We start from the raw sequence: 15907 nt of genomic DNA on the forward strand, positions 1-15907 counted from the left end.
TAGTCATACTTGGCCTACATTTAGCCAAGTGTAAAACAAACAAGCAAAAAAATCTTCCAAACACAAACAAAACTTGTTAAGAAAAATTTTAGAGGGGTTGTTGAAAATAGCTTTTAAATGGTAAAGAGGTCTAGAGGGTGGCCTGAGAAGGCTGAAGTATCTTGAAGCTGGAGACAATGTTTCTAATGCAGGTAATGTCTAAGAAGCATGTGTGTATGGAACTCTATCAGCAAGTTCAGTGCTTTGCTCTGTTTGTACCTGTCCTTTCTGGTAACAATACGGTTCTTTTTGCTATGTGCTTTTATTCTGTAAATTTTAACATGCTATGTTCTTGTTCTGTATGACTTCCTACTGTAGATGGTATACTGGAGTTTTGAAAAAGAAAATTATTTTCTTTTGTAGTATTGCCTGGCCCCAATATCAGCTGGAGTCGGGGGAAAAAATGGCCCAAGAATGTGTCTTTGAATTATAATACTATTTTACAATTACACTTGTTTTGCAAAAGAGAGGAGAAATCAGGTGAAATCAGCTTTATCCCCATTTCTTACAAGGGACGAGCCTTTATACAATTGGACACATTTTGGGTTTTCCTGACTGAAAATTTTTTTTTTAATTTTATTAAAGTATAGTTGATTTACAATGTTGTTAATTTCTGCTATACCGCAAAATGACAGGTATATTATATATATATTCTTTTTCATGTTCTTTTCCATTATGGTTCATCACAGGACACTGAATATAGTTCCGTGTGCTGTACAATAGGACCTTGTTTCTTATCTTCACTGACAATTTTAACATTCTTTTGTATGAGCCAAACTCATACAAAATTGAGGGAGTTAAAATTGAACTGCTTAAGTGTGTATATATATGCGTATGTTTAAAAGGAAAGTTTGCTGGGAGGAACAAACATTGGCAATGGTACCAGAGGCCAAGGGCTCAATGGAGACCTTGGGCTGAGTGTATTCTACCTGGAAATTGCCCAGATGTCTAGATTATCTTGTCTGTGATCTCTGCTGGGGAGGTAAACTATTTTGGTCATCTACCAGGAAGATTATACCCGTACATGCTCAGAAAGGAAGTGAGGGCTTGAGTATTTTACCCTGTATCTTCCTGAGTTCCTCTCTCAAGTTCAACTTTGGGTCTAAGAGAGCCCCTCACTTTCTTCAGGGTGATACCGTCACCTCTCCCGCCCTCCTCACCGTCCAAGGTGGTGAGTGACGTGGAGCCTGGACTCCCCGAGGCTCCTCTGCAACAGGCAAGCCTGCACTCAGCACACGGGGGAACTATTAGGCTGTGACCGTATCGGCTGCAGTCCTGGAGCTGCCGGACAGACAGACCTCTAGGCCACAGCTCTGGACACTCTCCTCTAGGGGAAAGCTTTCCACTGTCCCCTCGGTGAGCCTCGTCAGAGCTGCTCATCGTTGGGACGACCGTTCCCCAGTCTCTTGTCCCGGGAATTCTCACGGCCAAGCTGTGGATAGATACCACCACATTTGCCTGCTTCTTTCCAGAAACCAAAGTAGGAGACAGAATTGGTTCCTAAATCCTAAGGTTCTTGTTTCCCCTCTGCTTTTGTGGGGAGTGAGGGAAGGCCATTTTCCAGAGATTTGAAGTCCACAGACTGTTTGAAACCGGGGTATCGATGAAGCCTTAACCTAGGGGCTGCTTGCTTGCTTGCTCTCTCTCTCTCGCTCTCCCTCTCTCTCTCTCTCTCTCTCTAAATGGCCATCCTTGGAGGGGCTCGCTCAGCCCTCAGAACCAGCGCTGAGGGTAGAGGGGTGGAGGGGCAGGCCCGGGTGTGCCCAGGTGCTCCCCCACAAGGAGCAAAGCGTGCTCTGAGCCGCAGATGGGCAAACCTGGTGCTTCCCTCCGTCTCCCATGAACACAAGGGTTTCCCAGGTGCAGCCAATGCTGCAGCATCACGCAGACCTGGAGTTTCTGATGAGACTCTGGTCAACGTCGGGCGCAATCCACAGAGGCCGGGCAGAGGCGGCAGGTGTTTGTTAAAGACGGTTGTTCCAGGCTCTTCTGTGGTTTTGCTGCCCAGAAGTAAATTGTATCGAGCACCACAGTGGAGGAACCCAGTGGGCCTTCAGAGGATGGACTCCCCGGTGGAGACCACGGGGCTATCCCACCATCGATGGTCAACTCCCCTCGGATCAAGTGTAACAGGTACAAGTCCTGGGCTCCTGACATTTGACCTCAACTGGTTTTTCTAGGTTATTTTGTACATTTTTCATCAGCGGCGGAGGGAAGACCCTCAGAAAAAGCCTGTCTTGCCTGAGCCAGAGCCTAATGACCTCGACTTACTACATCTGGCTCCTCCTCTCGCGCCTCCTGCAGCCCCCACACTGTGAGAAGGGGGATCCCTGCCCGCGGAGTCCAGGCTTCCACCAAAAGTCCTCCGGGGGTCTCAGGTCCTGCCCCAGCCCTGCACCTTCCTTACCAGACAGTCAAGGGGATCGGTCTCCCCTCCCTGAACCCACCAGGGTATTCAATTCGACCCAGGGGTCCTCTGCTTCAGGCAGGGCCATATCCGTGGAGACGAGTTCCTGCAGGTCCAGAGGATCAAGGTCAACCAGGGGTTTTGTATGTGTGCACCCTCCCCCCTTCCTACCTCTGATCTATATAATTGGGGAAAACGTATTTAAAGCACAGCTTTCTGTATATGCCTCAATGCCCTAGTTCCTTCTGGGAGTAGGATCTCCTTCTGGGAGATCCCTTCTGGGATCTACTAACAAAATTAAATGATTTCCTCACCAGAAAAAATAGACATTAAAGTATTCTCAGATCAGGCTTCCGCCCTTCAAGCTGCACTATTACTCCGGGGAAACAAGCCTCACCCAGGAGCCCCTGAAGAAATTCTACAAAAGGTAAGAGCATATGTTTGGGCTGGTAGGAGGCCGGGAAGAGCCTGGATGTCTGACCCAACAGTAGTAAAACTCCATCCAGGTGCCCAGGCTCCAAATTTAAAGCAACACCCTTTAAAGAGGGACGCAAAGGAAGGGATAAAGCCTCTGATAAGCAGCTTTCTTAAATGCCAATTAATCGGACCTTGTCAATCCCATATAACACTCCCATCCCGCTGGTACAAGAACCTGGGACCAGAGATGACTGGTTTATACAGGTTTTAAGGGCCGTTAATGTGTAGAGGATACACATGCGGTGGTGCCAAATCCTTATACTTTGCTTACAACTTTATCTGGAGACTTTTATCTGGACTTCTGCTGCACTTAACAGATGCCTTTTACTACAGACCCCTAAGTCCCGAATTCCTGTAACTATTTGCCTTTGAATGGGACGATACAGACACTAATATAAAAGAACAAAATTGTTGAATGGGCCTCCCACAAGGATGGAAGCAGGCCCCCACCATCTTCAGGGAAGCCTTAGCCCAGGACTTAAGGGATCTCCAATTATATGAGGGAGTCTTATTCTAATATGTGGATGATATACTCATTGCTAGTAAAACTAAGGCAGTTTCAGACCAAATACAATCCTTACTTTAAACTTTCTGGCAGACTGGAGATGGAAAGTCTCCAAGGGACAAGCACAAATGTCTGCACCAACTGTAAAATATCTAGGATTTGAGTTATCAAGAGGACAAAGAGACTTATTGCCAGACCGAAGGGAAGCATGGGCTAGGGTGGCTGTACCCACCACCAGAAGGCAACCAGGAGGATGCTGGGAATGGCTGGGTTTTGTCATACTTGGATTCCTAACTTTGGACTCATGGCCAAATCCCTATATGAAGCTCTTAAAGGAAATGACAGTGAGTCATTCAGCTGGACTGAGGAAAGCTCTAAGGCATTCCCTACCATACAGATAATTGAAGTGTGTTCTAACAGAGCTGACCTGACTGATCAGATTAGAAAATTCAGATGTGGAAACGGTTACAGATGGAGCAGCTTCATGGACGGGGCTGTGCAATCGTAGCTCATCAGGAAGGCCTAGGAGCAGAACCCCCTCCAGGTACATCTGCCCAGAAGGCCGAGCTCAGAGGCCCCCACAGAGCCCTGCAGCTTGGAGCAAAGAAAAAGGTTTTTATACTGATTCTAAGTTTGCATTCTCTGTCGTGCATGCACATGGGGCCAGATGGAAAGAGAGGTCTACTAACATCAGGAAGGAAAGAAACTAAACACACAGAGGGGATACTGGCCTTACTAGACTCTGTTACAGTGTGGGAAGAATAGCCACAGGACATTGCCGGGGCCACCAAAAGACTGAACAGCCAAATTATTTCCTTTACTATGTAACTATCAGGCCGCAAAACAGGCGGCCAGAACCCAAAACCCAGATCCTCAGGCCCTAGCACTCATCTCAGGTGTGGACCTCTCCCTGTTTAAGGCTTAGCATCCAGAGAGAGCAGACGCAGGGGGGTTTCATGCTGACTCTAACTTCATGAGATTTAGATGGTCATCAGTACCGAACAACCACAGAGGCCCAAGCATTTAAGGGAAAGAATTACTAGGGGTCTGCATCAAGGAACCCAACATGGGAGGAATGCAACCGCTCATGAGCTGTGCAAGTTTATTATTGCTCCACAAATGCAAAGGACCATCCAAAAGGTAACACAAAATTGCCTGATCTGCACCAGAAACAATCTTAAAACCGGGCCACCCCCGATGATAAAAGAGGTGCAAACCTGAGAGACAGAACCAGGAGACGATTGGTAAATAGACTTCACTGTTATACCAGGGGCCGGGGGACATTGTAGATATTTGCTGGTGTTTGTGATACCTTCACAGGATGGGGTGAAGCTTCTCCACGCAGGACAGAGAAACCTTCCTAGGGAACAAAGGCCTTACTCAGAGAAATGACCCCTTGTTTTGGGTTGCCTCTTTCAATTCAAAGTGACAGCAGAGGAGCTTTCAAAGCCAAGGTGACTCAAGGCGTGTCTCGGGCCCTCGGAAATCAGTGGAAGCTCATGCTTCCTGGAGACCTCAGTCTACAGGAAAGACTGCAGCAATGGATCATACCTTGAAAAAGATAGTCACCAAAGTGGACCAAGAAACCAACATAACTTGGGATACGGACTGACCAGCTGCTCTGCTGAGGGTCAGATCAGCCCCTTAAAAGCAAGCTCCGATTGAGCCCTTGTTTGATGTTCTATGGGAAACCCTTCCTTAAGACCAAGTATCACTGCAGTCTTGAAAATGCTCAAGTGGTGACAGAATTAGATTTGATAAAATGTGTACAGTCTCTCGGTGCTACCTAAAACTTAAAAGTTTTTTCCTCAAACTTGGAAAAATCAATGCCTGAGGATCAGCAGGGCACACTGTCGAGGACAGGCTGAACCTCTGTTTCATCTTTTTTTTTTTTTTTTTCTGGTATGCAGGCCTCTCACTGTTGTGGCCTCTTCCATTGCGGAGCACAGGCTCCGGACGCGCAGGCTCAGCGGCCATGGCTCACGGGCCCAGCCGCTCCGCGGCATGTGGGATCTTCCCGGACCGGGGCACGAACCCGTATCCCCTGCATCGGCAGGTGGACTCTCAACCACTGCGCCACCAGGGAAGCCCCTCTGTTTCATCTTTGTAATTACGCAAGTGAAACATGAATTCATGTTCGTTGTTTAAAAAAAAAAGCAACAATATGGAAACACACGGAGTGAAAAGTTAAAGCCCTTCGCACGCTCTTACCCCCTCCCACTCCCTCCCTTACATCCCGAGTCTCTCAGAGTATTTGTACATTTGACAGACAGGACCCCCCAGTACCCCCTCCACTCCTAGGAAGACTGGTCCTGCCTTCCCCCTCCTCACTCACCAAGATCACAAAACCCAAAAGAATTTGATTCTGGAGCACTTCCCAGAGTGGAGAAGGAGGTGCGATTTTACAAAGGAAAGGGGTCCGGTAGACCCTCAGGAAGAGAAGGGGGACCTCAGCCCTGCTGAGCAGTGGAGGGGCAGTTCAGAGAAGGCAGGCAATGGGGATGCGGTTCTAGTGGAGGGGCCGGAAGATGGAAACTTTGGGGCAGGTGAGGAGCATCTGAGGGGTGTCCCCTTAGACGAAGTTGGGGGCACCTATGGTCCTCCCAGAGAACAGCCCCCTCATTGGGATCAGCCTTTTCAAATTCAGGGGAATTTGTGTCTAACTTCCTCCTCTGATTGTGTCCATCCTACACCCCCCATGGGTGGTGGGCTGGGGAGATCCCCAGGGGCCCCCCTCACTGGGCCTGCAGGCGGCTCCATGGCAGCCCCAGGGCAGCCTTGGGGGCTCAGGGAGGACCTCACAGAGTGGAGGGCAGCATGGGGCCTGAGCTCCCCTGGATGGAGGGAGGGAGGAAGGCACCCTCCACGAAGTCCTCTGTGGATTTGGTTAAAAACCAAAGTGCATTTGAGTAAATTTGAAAGATCTGTTGGCTTTATTCAACGATTCCTGAATCTAGCAGATACAAAGGAGTTCCGAGGAGCTGTAAAAAATGAGAGACTTTTCGAGGCAGAAGGGAGCAGGACAAGGAGGTTATCCATGGTGCGAAAGTGGGTTGATCACTTTCCCTTAGGTGACAGATGGCAGGGGTCTACAAGGCAGGTCACCCACCTACCTAAGCCATTCCTGATTTTTTTAAAAATAAATTTATTTATTTTTATTTTTATTGGAGTATAGTTGATTAATAATGTTGTGTTAGTTTCAGGTGTACAGCAAAGTGAATCAGTTATACATATACATATATCCACTCTTTTTCAGATTCTTTTCCCATATAGGTCATTATTATTATTTTTTTTTTAACATCTACATTGGAGCACAGTTGCCCTACAATGGTGTGTTAGTCTCTGCTCCACAACAAAGTGAATCAGCCATACATATACATACGCTCCCATATCTCTTCCCTCTTGCGTCTCCTTCCCTCCCACCCTCCCTATCCCACCCCTCTAGGTGGTCACAAAGCACCGAGCTAATCTCCCTGTGCTGTGCGGCTGCTTCCCACTAGCTATCTATTTATTTATTTATTTTTGGCTGTGTTGGGTCTTTGTTGCTGCGCGCGGGCTTTCTCTAGCTGCAGCGAGCAGGGGCTACTCTTCGTTGCAGTGCACTGGCTTCTCATTGTGGTGGCTTCTGGTTGCGGAGCACGGGCTCTCGAGCGCAGGCTAAGTAGTTGTGACGCACGGGCTTAGTTGCTCCATGGCTTGTGGGATCTTCCTGGACCAGGGCTCGAACCTGTGTCCACTGCATTGGCAGGCGGATTCTTAACCACTGCGCCACCAGGGAAGTCCCCTGATTTTTTTTTTTTTTTTTTGCGGTACGTGGGCCTCTAACTGTTGTGGCCTCTCCCGTTGCGGAGCACAGGCTCCGGACGCGCAGGCTCAGCGGCCATGGCTCACGGGCCCAGCCGCTCCGCGGCATGTGGGATCTTCCCGGACCGGGGCATGAACCCGTATCCCCTGCATCGGCAGGCGGACTCTCAACCACTGCGCCACCAGGGAAGCCCCCCTGATTTTTTTAAATCATTTTTATTCACTTTTTCTTTTTGAAAATAGGAGTAAACATGCAATGTATAGTGTCTATTTATATATTAAGATTCCATTCCTGGGAGAGTCAATCCTTTAATTAAGTTATGTCTTGGTTTGGTGACATGGGGCTTAGCATAAGTGACTCCATTTTGGGCCTGTTGTTTTTATAAGCTGACATTTGTGTGTGTGAGATTCCATTTATTTTTTTTAAACCATGCATATACACACACATCTTTTTTAAAAAAAGAATGGACTCATATTGAATTTACTTCTCTGTGGCTTGCTTTTTGCACTGAATACATTACAGTATTCCATGTCAGCATATGTAGAGCCGTCTCACTCTTTTTAACAAACATACTTTTATTTATTTATTTTTATAAATTTATTTTATTTATTTATTTTTGGCTGAGTTGGGTCTTCATTGCTGCGTGCGGGCTTTCTCTAGTTGCAGTGAATGGGGGCTACTCTCGTGTTGCGTGGGATTCTCGTGGTGGCTTCTCTTGTTGCGGAGCATGGGCTCTAGGCGCATGCCTTCAGTAGTTGTGGCACGCAGGCTCAGTAGTTGTGGCTCATGGGTTCTACAGCGCAGTCTCCATAGTCGTAGCTCACGGGCTTAGTTGCTCCACGGCATGTGGGATCTTCCCGGACCAGGGATCAAACCAATGTCCACTGCATTGGCAGGTGGATTCTCAACCACTGTGCCACCAGGGAAGCCCAACAAACATACTTTTAAAATTAGAAGGTGGCTGTTTGTGCTCTTTCTGTTGCTGCTGCTGCTGCTGATTTAGATGATAGTGATGATCTAAATGGTGATGATTTAGAATTAGGAGGCAGGTGATGAAAATGATCTGCAGAGAGACTGGTGGGGCCTCCTACCTGGACTGGATGTGTGGTGACCTGTCCAGAAGGAGCATTGCTATTAACCAGGCTGTGTCCTGGGGTTGGACGGGGTCCCCTAATATCACTTGGCCTCAGCTTCTACATCTCTGCAAAGGAGGTGGGGAAAGTTATGGAAAATCCCCAAATTCATCCTTTTGAAACTACTTCCGTTTTGTTTTAGGTTTTCCATAGCACAAGCCTGTCAAACCTTTGACGACGTTTTAATGATGTTAAATGGCCTTCCCTTCCCTTTTATTCCTTATTCTCTTTTCTGAAAGAATCAAGGACAGACTTAGAATGTTTAGAATGTCAGTTTTACCCAGTTCAATGCTTTTACAAGTGTTGCCAAGAAAGAAATTCCCAGATGCAAACATGTCAAAATGATCTTTGTGAAAGGGGGAGCAAAAGCATATTTCAAATGTTGGTGATCAGCAATATTCTTGAAATATAATTATAGCCTTTGAAATCACGTGTCTTAAAATTAATTGTCCCAAGATCACGGTTGGGCTTTTCTTTCACAGAACTTTCAAACAACCTCAAATGTAATGCTAACTGGTGGTTTGTTTTTCATAAGAACGGCACAGAATCTCCTTCCTAGTTAGCTGGTGTAAGTTACTAAAATGGACAACACGACAAATGTGGGTGGGGTCAGGCAGGGCCGGAGCGGATGTGCATCTGAGGTCCTGCCTCTGGCTTGGAGCTTCTCCGGGGCAGCTCTGCCCGCTCCCCCTATCCCCCCATCCCCCCACCCCCGCACCTCAGCTTTCATCGCTCTAACAACTGCTGAGACACCAGGGGAGACCCATGAGCCGGAAATGCGGACTCGAGGTCTGATTCTTCCTCAAGTTAGTGCAGAAGGGATTTCACCAAGTGTAGTTCGATTGACAAAAAATACCGATGTCATTTTTAAATTGTAAAATTGTATTTCCAGATTCTCACCCACGTGGGGGTAACAAAGGACCCACGTGAATGGCTCAGCCCATGGAGTCTGAGATGGAGGAACTGACTGGAGGAAGAGGGAGACCTGAAAATTCTAGAGCACCTCCCACTCCTGGCTGAGTCCTGGATGACGTCACAGCAGCGACTTAACAAACCAGATTCATTGCCGCAGGGCAGCGCTTCCCAACTGAGGGTTGCAGGGATTCAGTCTGTTAGAAGATAGTTGCAGTGAGCGGGGTCTACTCTTAGTTGCGGTGCTTGAGCTTCTCATTGCGGTGGCTTCTCTTGTTGCGGAGCACAGGCTCTAGGCATGCGGGCTTCAGTAGTTGTGGTGCGCAGGCTCAGTAGTTGTGGCTTGCAGGCTCTAGAGCACAGGCTCAGTAGTTGTGGTGCACAAGCTTAGTTGCTCCGTGGCATGTGGGATCTTCCTGGACCAGGGCTTGAATCCGTGTCACCTGCATTGGCAGGCGGATTCTTAACCACTGCGCCACCAGGGAAGTCCCAGTATTTGACCTTCTGATTTACTTAGTATGATAATCTCTAAGTCCATTCATGTAGCTGCAAATGGCATTATTTCATTCTTTTTTATGGCTGAGTAGTATTCCACTGTATATATACACCACATCTTCTTTATCCATTCATCTGTTGATGGACATTTAGGTTGTTTCCATGTCTTGGCTATTGTAAATAGTGCTGCTGTGAAATAGGGGTGCATGTATCTTTTTGAATTATAGTTTTGTCTAGATGTATGCCCAGGAGTGGGATTGGTAGATCATATGGCAACTCTACTTTTAGTTTTTTAAGGAACCTCCATACTGTTTTCTATAGTGGCTGCACCAATTTACATTCCCACCAATGGTGTAGGAGGGTTCCCTTTTCTCCACACCCTCTCCAGCATTTACTGTTTGTAGATTTTTTGATGATGGCCATTCTGACTGGTGTGAGGTGATACCTCATTGTAGTTTTGACTTGCATTTCTCTAATGATTAGTGCTGTTGAGCATCTTTTCATGTGTTTGTTGGCAACCTGTATATCTTCTTTGGAGAAATGTCTGTTTAGGTCTTCTGCCCATTTTTGGATTGGGTTGCTTGTTTCTTTAATATTGAGGCTCAGTAGTTGTGGCACATGGGCTTAGTTGCTCTGCAGCATGTGGGATCTTCCTGGAGCAGGGCTCAAACCTGTGTACCCTGCACTGGCAGGTGGATTCTTAACCCCTGTGCCACCAGGAAAGTCCCTCTCTTTTCTTTTTTTTTAACTCATTGATTTCTATTCTGATCGTCACTATTTCCTTACTTCTACTTAATTTAGGTTTGATTCACTCCTCTTTTGCTACTTTCTTGAGCAAGCTTTTGTGGGAATGTAAGTTGGAAGTTTAGATTGTCTTCCTTCTAGTGTAAGTTTTTAAAATGACATTAATTTCCTTCTAAGCACGGCTTTAGCTGCCTCCCTTAAATCTGACATTTTTCTTTTCATTCAGTTTTAGATATTTTCTAATTTTCCCTGGGATTTCTTCTTTGGCCCATCGGTTATTTAAAAATGTGTTAATTTCCAAATATTTGGGAATTTCTCAGATTTCTTTCTGTCGTTGATGTCTAATTTAATTCCATTGTAGGAGACATATTTTGTATGTTCTCAATCCTTTTAAAATTTTCAGACACTTGTTTTGTGGCCTACCATATGATCTATTCTGGACAATGTTTCATTTGTGCTTGAAAAGAATGTGTATTCTGATGTTGTTGGATGGTTTTCTATAGTTGTCAAATATTTCAAGTTGGTTGCTAGTGTAATTCAGGTTTTCTATACCCTTGTTGACTTTGTCTTGTTCTATCAATTGCTAAGAGGAATTTTAAATCTCCAATTGCAACTGTCATTTTCTCCTTTCTATTCTCATGATTTGTTTTACATGTGTTAGAAATTCTTTCTTTTAAAAGGCTATATAATATTCCATTGTATGTATATAGTACGTTTTATTTACCCAATCATCCATCAATGGATACTTGGGTTGCTTCCACCTTTAGGCTATTGCAAATAATGCTGCTATAAACATGGATGTACAAATATCTCTGAGTCTCTGATTTCAGTTGAGTATATACTCAGAAGGGGAATTGCTGGAGCAAATGGTAATTCTGTGTTTAATATTTTGAGGAACCACCATGCTGTCTTCCATAGCAGATGCACTATTATAATATTCCCTTCAGCTGTCAAAGCCATGGTGTTTGACCTCCCACCACAAATCAAGTCCACCCCCTCCAGCAGCAAAGCTACTCGTTTTCTTGGCTAGCCCCACCTACACTAGTTAAAACTACACTAGTAAAACTATAGTTCTGGGGCAACAGGGCAGGAAAGAAGCAGCCTCAGGCGAGAAGTTCACAGACATCTACAGTTCCTACTAGAATTTTTAGCAGTTTTCAAGAATAGATGTTTCTCAAATTGTGTTTGACTTCCAATGCCCTGAAACAATCGGTTGTGTTTGACAATTTTGTCCAATTTTATTTATACTATCTTTGTGTGCAGAGGAATTGTTGACTGTGTCATATAACCAGCGCTGAAAGTCTTTTCCACAGTTTCTCTTTAAGTAGGAACCTGTATTAGTCAGGACCTTTCAACATTTAGTAAAAGAAATCCAACTGAATTAGTTATGACTTTTAGAATTTTGAGATACAGAAAACCCCCCAATAAAACTTATTTAAACAATACAGGAAATTTATGGCTCACAATTCTAAACAGTCTATAGGATCGTCTACAGGACAGGTCAGACAGGTGAGGTTTGACAGTGCAGCTCTAATGATGCAACAAACGCAAGGTTCTTCTTCTTAGTGCACATTTGACAGTACTGACTTCGTCTTCAGCCTCTTTTGGTGCCTTTCTCCTAAACCCTGTCTGTTCAGGCTTTCTTCTTGTAGGAGCAAAACAGTTGCCACCTTTCCAGACCTCATAAATTTACACCATACCAGAAGAGCAAGGATGCTGCAGTTTACTAGAAGGCCCAACCCAAGTCTCGGTGGGTCTCATTGGTTCTGATTGGGTTACAGGACCATCCCGGAAAGGCTCAGCCACCAGAGGGAACGATTATGCTGCATAGCTTAAATGGGAGGAATGAACCTCAGGAGGCAACCAACAAATTTGTGTTAGGCAACACAAATTAGCCCTAAATAATAAATAATTGCATTGGCTTACCCAGCTAGGTTCACATCCTCAAAGCACTTTAAAAGAGCTATACAAACCATGGCCTCTGAGGCTGAAGCCAGTCTTCATGCTGCCAACTCCCGGATTCTCTCCCCCTCCTTTCCCCAACCCCACACTCCCGTTTTGGCCTCATTCATTGCTGCTGCAGAAAGCCCTCTTTACGTTGTGAATAACATGGCCATCAGCAGTTACCACAGTAAAACGCTATCTTCTCTCCCTTTTCTGTGTCCATGTAGCAATTTCCAGCAAGGGCTCAATAGTGCCCAACATGGGTCAGTGCCCATCCCTTGGCCCAATCATTGTTGCCAGAGGCAGGGTATTGTACCTGGCAAGGTAACATGCCCATCCCAGTGGTCAGAGGACACCGTTCTGTTGCCAGAGGGGCAATAAGAAAACTTTTCAAAAAGTCAGAAAACAATGGCTACCACACACAGACCATCTTGGTACCTAATTATGGGCTCTTCTTGAATGTCAGGCAGAGGGGGCTGAACTTGACCGAGTAAGAAATGCAGGGTACAAGGGAGAGATCTATTGTCAGACTGGAGGCAGGCTGCTTTGGGAGGAACTGGGCAGGATGGAGTAGAGGTCAGTCTAAACATGTAATGAAGTTGTAAAGAGAGTATCGCACGCAGGAATGGAAGTGATTGGGAAGGCCCATCCATCCCCAGTCTTATCATCCCCCTAATAAAACTGCCAAACTTTATGAGACAAGACACGTAAAAAGATCCCTGATTTCCAGCCATGCATTAGCAGGACAATTCTTGAAGCCTTTGTGAAGGATTTCCGGAGGAAATGCGGTCATTTCCATCTTCCTCTAGATCCAATTCTGTCTGCAAGCTGACCGTGCAGAGGGCGGCTCTGATTCAGGACCTCCTCGGTACATGGTGGGGACCCCGCTGCGCCGCAAGGACCAAGGGAGGTCCTCGTCGACACCCATTTTAGGAACGCTGAGGCCAGTCCCGATACAGAGTTCTAGACAAGTTTCTCCTCGGAAGCCCACGGCGCTTCCTGCATCCAAGCCCCCAGCAAAAGTCCCCACCCCAAGCCAGACTCCCCTCCCAGCCCGGGCCACGGAGAGCCCCACCCAGCGGCGGCTGGGCCGGCCTCCGGGCCGGTTTAACTGGTTAGGGCTGAAGCCCGCGGTGCAGAAGGTCTGCGCCTCCGTAGCTGGGGAACAGGCTGCCCGAAGCGTGGACAGGACTACGTCTGCCCTTCTCCGGACCTCGACCGCCTCTGCCCCCAACGGTCCTCGCGGAGCTCGCGCGGGTAAGCGCGCGTCCTCCCGGCCCCCAGAAACTGCGCAGGCGCCGGCGGAGCTCTGGCGCGGCGCGTTCTCTCGCGCGCTCCCGGGTCTCCCCAGTTGGCCCCTCGGCCGGGCAGGCGCCATGCTTCCTGGGTGTTGTAGTGCGGCTCCCGGCGGAGGGCCGCCTGCGGACTGGGCGCTGGGTTTCCGAGGACTACCCATCCCAGCATGCCCCGCGCGGGGGCACAGGGCGCCGGCCCTGGACGGCCCCGGCCGTCAGCGCCGAGAGGAGGACCCGGGAAGCAGGGTGCAGCGGGAGGAGGGAGTGCGCGTGCGCTCTGGGCCGGCTCGCCCGGTTCTGTCCCAATCATTGTAAACAGGCGGAGGCTGGGGCGGGGTGGGAATGGGGCGCCCGAGGCCGGCCGGGGGCGCAGCGCAGAAGGCGGCCGCGGCGGCGGGCGGTCGCGAGGCGGCGGCGCAGGTCAGTGGCGGGCGGCGGGGCGGGTGGGGGTCGCGGCGGGGCCCCGCTGTCCGAAGCCGTCCGCGCGCCTTCTCGTGGCGTCTGTCAGGCGGTTGCGGGGCCGGGCTCTCGCGGGGCGGCTGGGCGGGGGCGTGGCTGCCGGGGGCGGCTGGTTCTGGCGGCTTGTCCACGGCTCCGGCCCGCCCTGCCCGTTTCTCCTGCTCGCTGGTCGCGGCTCTTGGGTCTGGGCGGGGAGGGTGGGGAGCCGGGCCCTACCCGGGGCCCGGGCCTCGGACGGGGGAGAGGGACTCGGTCTTTTACATAATCGCGGCCGGGATGCTGACGGGTCTCCGGTGCGCGCCCGGTGAGGAGGGAGGGCTCGTGGAAGCGGCAGGGCTCCTGGGTGCTGCGAGGGCATCGGCAGAGCCGAGTTGGGAATTCTTTTCACAACTCCTTGTCAAGCGGGCTGGCGCCCAAAGGCTCTTATGGAGGTCAGCTGGGTGCGTGTGTGTGTGTGTTTATCGTTGTGAGAGTGAAACAGGTTTCGCCAGATATCCCACACCTCAGCCTTACCTGAAGTCCTTATGCTGCTTCAGGTTTGGGGATTCATGACTCCAGAGCCTCCGTCTTGAGCAAGCAGAGCATCTTTCCTCTAAGGCCTGATCGAATGCTTGAAAATAATTAAAATGTTAACTCGAGTTTTGAACGTGCAGGTGCAAATACCGTCGTTTGGACGCTGAGTTAACACACCGACGAGCCTCATTAGGAGAGCTTTCACTCAAGTTGGGTGGAGCGGGCTTGTCCCCGCGCTGCAGTACTTTGGGTGGCAGTCCATCATGCTGGGCGGTAGTTCACAGAATATTCAAGTAGCGATGATGAGGAACAGGCCCACCTGTGGTTTGCTGGCCACGGAGGCAGCGCTTCTAAATGAATAAGTGGGTCTGGGAATGAGAAAGGTAACTTCACTTTCTGCCTTCCGAATTATCTTGGTGACTTGATAATTCCTTTCTGAGTATCTTCCTGAGAATGAGTGATTGCTGTAAACTGTATTGGCAAGTAGTAGAGGTAGGAAGGAAGTTAGTAGAAGGGTTTCCACTTTTCAAAGTGACCCATAGATGTAAGCGAGGTGGGCTAGTTTAACAGTGACCGTTGGGAAATAATTCTTTTAAACAGAGTATCTTGAAGCTATGCGACATAATTTACTGTCTCTTTAAAATAGTATTTCTCATTTTAGATCTTCCAGGGACCATTTCTCCCCTACTTTAGAAAAAACAGAAGTGGTATCAGAAAGTGCATATTAACTTTAATTTGTACAGGTGTTTGCTTGGCAAGGAGAGGTTGGGCCCAGAATGTAACGCAAAAGTATGTTCTTTCTTTTTTGAACGAAAATGTCTGATAGGAACTTAGGTTAGTATATGTAGAGGGAAAAAGGGAAAATGCAGGTCATTTAGTGTAATTTCTGTGCAGCAGGTACTGTGGAGACTTACAGATGCATGAGGCAGTGCCCCTGCCTTCAGGGTGGTAAGACTTTCTCACTTACTTGAACTTCCGCAAGTACAATATGTTTTTAAGGTTGCTTTGAGCGGAGGAAGGACGGAGAGTGCAGTGGGTGTTCAAAGGAGGCAGTGGTCTGTGTCTTGAGGGAAGAGGAGGAGAGACTGAGCAAGGGGCAGTGGTCAGGAAAAGCGTATGGGAGAGGATGAGAGCAGTGAGTATACAGGCTTAGAAAGGATGGGCATTTAGGCGGGAGGA

At 48.1% G+C, this 15907-nt stretch overlaps 1 protein-coding gene across 4 annotated transcripts in view; it reads left to right on the top strand.

Annotated features, from left to right (window-relative positions):
* Positions 1–14022: 14022 nt before the first annotated feature.
* Positions 14023–15907, top strand: part of RALBP1 (ralA binding protein 1) — a 47658-nt gene continuing 45773 nt past the window's right edge. For 3 of the 4 annotated variants that reach the window (XR_013831392.1, XR_013831393.1, XM_079943126.1), the window contains exon 1: positions 14023–14176. The gene's annotated coding sequence lies outside the window, so the exon portion shown is untranslated. The remainder of the gene's footprint in view (positions 14177–15907) is intronic. The other variant, XM_079943127.1, reaches the window with a different exon arrangement.

The sequence above is a fragment of the Stenella coeruleoalba genome (assembly GCF_951394435.1).
Source record: "Stenella coeruleoalba genome assembly, chromosome: 14".
Classification (NCBI taxonomy): domain Eukaryota; kingdom Metazoa; phylum Chordata; class Mammalia; order Artiodactyla; family Delphinidae; genus Stenella; species Stenella coeruleoalba.